Raw genomic sequence first — 8,594 nt, 5'->3', positions numbered from 1 at the left:
TGAGTCCCATAGTCCTCAGAGCCAACAAGCACTTTAGTCCTTCATTTCGCTTCCTGCCGTGACTACTCGTTTCAGTTATTTTCAGTCTAACGTCTCGAAAAGTTTATACGTCAGTGTAAACCCTTGTGAGTGTTGAAGTTCTCCTGAAACCAACGAAGCCTGGTTTAACCCTAGATTACAGAACCCTCGTAACATTTACGATTTCAGTCGGTATCTTTTCGCGGTTCCCGCCAACTGTACACGTGAGCGACACGTGTTCTTGAGTACTTTCATGGCAAACATCGTTATTAACAGTAGCTGAATTATTTATTGCCTGGCTCCAGCGGTTTGCAGATACTGGTCTAGTAGCAGTGTAACGTTTTCCTCCTTTTCGTGCTCTACGGTTACCTGGATTTATCCCGTCAGCTAGAGGTAAGCCGACGCAGACTGGATCCTCCTCGTGTAATGGGCAGCAGAAATATCTGATGAGGTCCTTTTGTCAAGGAACTATTACAGAATTAATATACGTAGAAGTACTCCCCAAACTTAAATCAGAATAGAATAATTTATTTCCATGAAAGCCCATTCCCAGTAGGTTCAGATGTAGGAAATTAGCTACTTCTCATTGGGTAAATGTACATATATTTTCATTGTTGAAACTGTCTTAAATACGTAATGTTATTCCTACTATTACGGACAACTCACACCAATAGTCATACGAATAATCTTCGAAAACGATTTGTTCGCTACAAAGGAAAGCATAGAGACACTCAGGAAATCGTTGCAGAAACAGCGTAAAAAGCATGCCAAATTTAAACGAATTAAAAACCTCCAGAATTTGTGATCTTTTACAGAAGTTTGAAATTTAGCTCGGACTTGAATGCGAGATGCTTACAATAGTTTCCACAACCTAACTTTGTGTCGAAACCTGGCAGAAAATCTAAAGAGATTCTGATCGTATGTAAAGTATGCTAGCGACAAGACACAATCAATGTCTTCTCCGCGCGACAGCAATGGAAATACTATTGACGACAGTGCTGTCAAACCAGTTCCTAAACACAGCCTTTAGAAATTCCTTCACCAATGAAGACGATGTAAATATTCCAGAATTCGAATCAAGAACAGCTGCCAACATGAGTAACTTAGACGCAGTTACCCTCGGAGTTGTGAGGCAAATTAAATCACTTAATAAAAGCAAATCTTCCGGTCCAGACTGTATACCAATTAAGTTCCTTTCACAGTATACTGGCGCAATAGCTCCAAACTTAACAATCATATACAACCGCTCGTTCTAGGAAACATCCATACCCAAAGACTGAAAACTTGCACAGGTCACACCAATATTCAAGAAAGATAGTAGGAGTAAACCACTTAATTACAAGCCCATATCATTAATGACGATATGCAGCAGGATTCCGGAATATATATTGTGTTCTAACATTATGGATTACCTCGAAGAGATCGGTCTATTGACACACTCTCAACACGGATTTAGAAAACAGCATTCTTGTGAAACGCAACTAGTTCTTTACTCACACGAAGAGTTGAGTGTTATTGACAAGGGATTTCAAATTGATTCAGTACGTCTAGATTTCCAGAAGGCTTTTGACACTGAACCACACAAGCGGCTTGTAGTGAAACTGCAAGCTTATGGAACATCGTCTCAGTTATGCGACAGGACTCGTGATTTCCTGTCAGAGAGGTCACAGTTTGTAGTAATCGAGTGAAACAGAAGTATTTCTGGTGTTCCCCAAGTTAGTGTCGCAGGCCCTCTACTGTTCCTTATCTATATAAACGATTTAGGAGACTTTGTGAGCAGCCGTCTTAGGTTGTTTGCAGATGACACTGTCGTTTATCGTCTAGTAAACGCAGCAGAAGATCAAAACAAATTGCAAAACGATTTAGAAAAATATCTATATTTTGAGGAAATTGGCAATTAACCCTAATTAACGAAAGGTGTGAGGTCATCCACATGAGTGCTAAAAGGAATCCGTTACACGATATGTCAGTCAAATCTAAAGGTCGTAAATTCTACTAAATACCTGGGAATTACAATCACTAACAAGTTAAACTGGAAAGAACACACAGAAACTACTGTGGAGGAGGCATACCAAAGACTGTGTTCTATTGGCAGAACACTTCCAAGATGTAACATGTCTATTAAAGAGACTGCATACACTACGCTTGTACGTCCTCTTTTGGAGTACTGCTGCGTGGTGTGGGATCCTTACCAGATAGGATCAAAGAAGTACATCGACAAAATTCAAAGAAGATCAGCACGTCTTGTGTTAGCGCAGTGGGGCAGAGAGAGATGCAGGATTTGGGGTGGATATAATTGAAACAAAGGTGCATTTCGCTGGGACGGTATCTTCACGAAATTTCAATGGCCAACTTTCCCCTCCGAATGCGAAAATATTTTGTTATATAGAGAGAGACGATCATAATAAAATAAGGGAAGATTTTTCCGCCCGCTGTTCGAGAGAATTATTGTGAAGGAGTTTCGAGGAACCCGCTGCCCATCACTTAGGCTTGATTCGCAGAGATGAGATGTATGCACTTACAGTAAATTGTAACATACCCATCTTCTGATTATAAGTATTAAACGAGTATTATTTGTTGCGTGATTGCGAGAAAAGAGAGAGGGGGGAGGGGGAAATCCAGGCTAAGCCACTGCTTGAGATACGTTGACGAAACGTTCGTCATTTAACACCACGGACGTAAGAAACTTGATGATGAGTTCTTGGAACACGTCGACAGCATTAACAGCAACTTCCGGTTCACCGTGCAGCTCTTCCTCGACGTCCTCGTACGCCGCAAACGAAATGGATTCCTAGGGCACAGTGGCTATAGAAAACCAATTTACACCGATCTCTACTTGCGCGCCATCAGCCGTTATCAGCCGGCACAGAAATGTACTGTGTCACAAACATTGGTGCATCGCGTAAGAACAATATGAGAGGCCGATAACCTGCCCCGCCATTTGGGCCACCTACGAATGGTCTTCAGAAACAACGGTTATAACGTTCAACAAACCCCGGCGTGGTCTCAAGCAAGGATCACAACAAGACCACCGACGAGGAGCAAGAAAGAAACTTGCTTTTTCTGCTGTTCTGTGTCTCCATGTCTGGCAGTATAAGACAGAAGATCAAATCAGTCTTCAGGCCTCCGACAAAATCCGGCAATTACCGAGACCAGTTAGAGATTCAGCAGGTCTCAGAACACTTGGGGTCTACAAGATGCTTTATGAATACGGCCAGTCTCATGTCCGACAAACAGTACGCGCTATAGAAAAATGCAGGAAGCAGCATGAGAGGCTTCATTGACTGCGCTTCCCCGGGAAATCCGAGTTAGCGATGCTTAACAAAACAGTCACCGGATGAAATTTGGCGAAACCTCCGTCGTGGTTCGCACTGACTACTTCTGGTTCAAAATGGCTCTGAGCACTATGGGACTTAACTGCTGAGGTCATCAGCCCCTACTACTTAAACCTAACTACTTAAACCTAACTAACCTAAGGACATCACACACATCCATGCCCGAGGCAGGATTCGAACCTGCGACCGTAGCGGTAGCACGGTTCCAGACTTTAGCACCTAGAACCGCTCGGCCACTCCGGCCGGCTAACTACTTCTGGGACTGTGTAATTAAAGAAGCCATGAAAATGACAGTCACCTACAACACCCGAATACAGACGGTGCCGCCTCGGGCATGGGTGTGTGTGATGTCCTTAGGTTAGTTAGGTTTAAGCAGTTCTAAGTTCTAGGGGACTGATGACCTCAGAAGTTCCATAGTGCTCAGAGCCATTTGAACCATTTTTGAACAGACGGTGCCCTGCAGCTCAGCGCGACATGGGCTCCAGCGATCGTGCAGTTGGAGGGGGAACGTCGAAGAGAATATGCCCATATATGATGATGCCGCAAGCATCAGTAACGTCAGAGCCGGCAGCTAGCGTGTATCAGGGCGTACCACCAGTCCACTGGCAGTCATACTATTTGGCAGTGGTGAAGGAGCGTTTTTTCGAAAGATTGTGTAATTTTAACCACCTGGCGCGACTAGGAGCCTGAGAACTTTATATTCAATGTTACATCCGCGAGACTGTGAATTCTTAGACAACTTTAGAAGTTCACCACTAATGCCATAATCTGACAATGTTTCTCCTGTTTTATTGGATGTGTATCTCTTCCTTCCTTAACAAACAGGCTATGGACTTCGTGGCCGTCTCTTTGATGTACTAACGACGAACAAGAGGAAGAAGAATAAGAAGGGAGAGGCAGGCTTTCATTCTCAGACAGTGTAGTCGAGAGGATGAGGGGCTCCACTGAAACAGTGCGAGCGGTAGTAGCCACGATGACATGCCGACGGCTACCGTTCGCCGTCCGTATATTTCAAAGCGCTAGTTTCTGAGAGGTGTCGTCCCCGCTGAAATGTCGCAAGCGTAACAGCCAGTTTGTGCTCGGGAGGGGCCAGATGTGAGCCGCCATCTGGCCCTGCCAAGTCGGACGCTCCAGAAGCGCTCCCCCATGTCCGCGACCTCGGCACCATACCTCCACGTCCTGCCATGTGTGTGTGTGTGTGTGTGTGTGTATGTGTGTGTGTGTGTGTGTGTCGAGACTCCGCGCCGTAGCCGGCGCCGCGACGCTTAAAAATATCATAAAGAATATTTCTCCTCCTCTGGCCGGCGGAGCCAAACCGAGCCGCCAGAAATGTCGGGGGGCGCCATTGCGTAGCCACTCGCCGGCCGGTGTATAAATGGCACCATTGAGACGGGCCCGTGGAAACGTGCAGTAAGGCACCTGCTGCCCCCTCCACACGGCCGCTCGCCGGACGCGCGCCGCTCAACACCGACACTCTCTCCCTGAGGGCCTGGCTCGGCCACAAGGGGTTTTTGTCTTACAAAGAACGGCCCGAGGCGAGACAATGACAACTAGACCTCCTGTGTAGCACGTTTAGTAACGCCTTGCGTCCGTAGATTTATTGTAGCGTGGTTGGCTGGGAGAGCCAGAGGGGTAGTTCGGCCTAGTTCGTTCTTCCCAAGCGCTGTTCGTGAGTGGAACGGGGAATGGGGAACAGCTAGTGCTACCAGAGGTACCTCCGCTTGAGGAGTATGATGTAGTTGTACTTATAGGTGTAGATGTACACTACTGACCACTAAAATTGCTACACCGCGAAGATGACGTGCTACAGACGCGAAATTTAACCGACAGGAAGAAGATGCAGTGATATGCAAATGATTAGGTTTTCAGAGCATTCACACAAGGTTGGCGCCGGTGGCGACACCTACAACGTGCTGACATGAGAAAGTTTCCAATCGATTTCTCATACACAAACAGCAGTTGACCGGATTGCCTGGTGGAACGTTGTTGTAATGCCTCGTGTAAGGAGAAGAAATGCGTACAATTACGTTTCCGACTTTGATAAAGGTCCGATTGTAGCCTATCGCGATTGCGGTTTATCGTATCGCGACATTGCTGCTCGCGTTGGTTGAGATCCAATGAGTGTTAGCAGAATATGGAACCGGTGAGTTCAGGATCCCAACGGCCTCGTATAGCTGTAACGGATCGTGCACCCACGTCTCGATCCCTGAGTCAACAGATGGGGCCGTTTGCAAGACAACAACCATCTGCACGAACAGTTCGACGACGTTTGCGGAGCAGCTTGGACTATCAGCTCGGAGACCATGGCTGCGGTTACCCTTGACGCTGCATCACAACAGAAGCGCTTGCGATGGTGTACTCAACGATGAACCTGGGTGCACGAATGGCAAAACGTCATTTTTTCGGATGAATTCAGGTTCTGTTTACAGCATCATGATGGTCGCATCCGTGTTTGGCGACATCGCGGTGAACGCACATTGGAAGCGTGTATTATTCATCGCCATACTGGCGTATCACCCTGCGTGATGGTATGGGGTGCCATTGGTTACACGTCTCAGTCACCTCTTGTTCGGATTGGCACCACTTTGAAGAGTGGACGTTACATTTCAGATGTGTTACGACCCGTGGCTCTACCCATCGTTCGATCCCTGCGAAACCTTACATTTCAGCAGGATAACGCATGACCGCATGTTGCAGGTCCTGTACGGGCCTTTCTGGATACAGAAAATGTTCGACTGCTGCCCTAGCCAGCACATTCTCCAGATCTCTCACCAACTGAAAACATCTGGTCAATGGTGGCCGAGCAACTGGCTCGTCACAATACGCCAGTCACTACTCTTGATGAACTGTGGTATCGTATGAAGCTTCATGGGCAGCTGTACCTGTACACGTGATCCAAGCTCTGTTTGACTCAGTGCCCATGAGTATCAAGGCCGTTATTACGGCCAGAGGTGGTTGTCTGGGTACTGATTTATCAGGATCTATGCACCCAAATTGCGTGAAAATGTGAGTGCTAGTATAATATATTTGTCCCATGAATACCCGTTTATCATCTGCATTTCTTCTTGGTGTAGCAATTTTAATGGCCAATAGTGTAATTGGAAAGATTTTTCCCTCTTTGTGCACAGCGACACATTTCCTTAGCGAAACGTTTGTGTTGTGTATTGAGTGTATTCTGTGTTGACATGTTTTTAATCTCGTAGCCGGACGCAATTCCTTCAACTGGGCGTCATTTCAGCGACGGTGTCCTGTTAACCGCGCCCATCGAAATTTGAGCCCAGAACAGATGGAGGAAGAGTCCACTAATCGCGGTGTCCGAACACCGACACTTGCCCGGTAGGTAGAAGAACCGACCATTCTTATGTAGTGTACTCATGAAAAGGGCTGGAGACTCTCGAACAAGAACTGTAATGCCAAATTTTTACGATCAGATGTGATCATAATTTAACTTTCTGATAATAAAGAATCCACCTCGATTGCAAATAAAAAACGGGTGCTGACCTATGTTTCGGCGCAGATAATCACGCCTTCTTCGGAACACACTAAAACTACAAACTGCCTAAAGAGGCGTGGTCCAACATTAATACAGAACGCCCAAAAGGGCAAAAGACTTGCATAAAATGTAAAATAAGCAGTATGTGTGTACGATGTCAATGGCTGTATTAGCTCAAATGTCAGAAGCGAGCTTCCTCACACCAACCAACATTTCGTGGGCCGCGGGCTCTCAGGTAAGCTGAGGTGGCGCCGGCAGCTAGGCTGTGAGAATGTCAGCAAGGAACGAGCATGCGCAAATTGAGAAATCGTATTCTTCCATGTGATTGGCATAAACTGTGTTATAATGTGATCTGATGACCGGGCCAAAGGCGCAGGAAGTTAATGCGTGTGTCTATGTAATGTGCTTGCTCGAGGACGATTTTATAGAACTATAGAACGTGGGTAGCCTGAAACTATACATGTGGGATACCCAATTCCACGGAGGGTCACAACGCATGTACGCAGGACAGACAAAATCAGCTAGAAGCAGGCTAAAAATATGGGCGATGAATAACCCATTTTTCAATTACTTGGAGTCGGTGATAGTATTTGATGACTACGCTTGGATAAGCGTGTAAAGTTACTAGATTAAATACTAAGCGCTATTGACCTTAAAAGGGTCAAATTAGTATGACAGGCTTAATGTAATTGCGTGAAAGGACGTACGTCACCTTCAGAGCTTTTAATATCGAATGACTGACAGAGGTCATTTTGAATAGTGCATCGTATATGTACCAAAATATCGTAAAAAGAACCAAAAGCTCAACTAGTTTCTTAAAATCAGGTACTTGAGGTACTAAACCATGAAGCTTAATCAAGTGAGGTCTGTGAACGCATATAGCGTGGAACAGACGAACTACCTTTATGTTCTAATAGCTGTTGACGTGGTAGGTCAAATAATGTAACGGGCTTAATATACGTGCGTGAAAGGACGTACAACGGCGCTTTCATCGCCCTTATTATCTATTGACCGACAGCGGTCAAGGTAATTAGCGCTATCAGGTATTACCAAAATGGTATGCAAAGTTATGTCTATATACCTGAAGAGATGTACGACGTCAAAAAATGGTTCAAATGGCTCTGAGCACTATGGGACTTAACATCTGTGGTCATCAGTCCCCTAGAACTTAGAACTAATTAAACCTATCTAACCTAAGGACATCACACACATCCATGCCCGATGCTGGATTCGAACCCGCGATCGTAGCGGTCGCGCGGTTCCAGACTGTAGCGCCTAGAACCGTTCTGCCACCACGGCCGGCTGTACGACGTCACTTCAACGTTTCTTAAAACAAAGTTAAGGATGTATTTCCTAATTTTAGGCCAGAGCTCGGACTTGGAATGAATATGACTAAAAACATCCTTGCATGACCTCTTTATACAGTTTGTAGTTTCAGTGTGTTCCGAAGAAGACGTGGTTATCCGCGCCGAAACCTAGGTCAACATCCGGTTTCTATTTGCAGTCGAGACAGCTTCTTTATAATAATTACATTATTCACGATTGCTGACGCGCTGCAATGTTAAAACTTCTCATTTTATTTTCTGGTTGTCACCATTACAAAGTTTTGCACTTTCGATCGAATCTTCAGAAAATACAACAAAACACATAACAACCAAATTAAGCCGGAAGGCTTTTGACACTGTACCGCACAAGCGGCTCGTAGTAAAATTACGTGCTTATGGAATATCGTCTCAGTTATGTGACTG

This window comes from Schistocerca nitens, chromosome 2 (assembly GCF_023898315.1).
Source record: "Schistocerca nitens isolate TAMUIC-IGC-003100 chromosome 2, iqSchNite1.1, whole genome shotgun sequence".
NCBI lineage: Eukaryota > Metazoa > Arthropoda > Insecta > Orthoptera > Acrididae > Schistocerca > Schistocerca nitens.
This window is presented reverse-complemented; position numbering follows the sequence as displayed.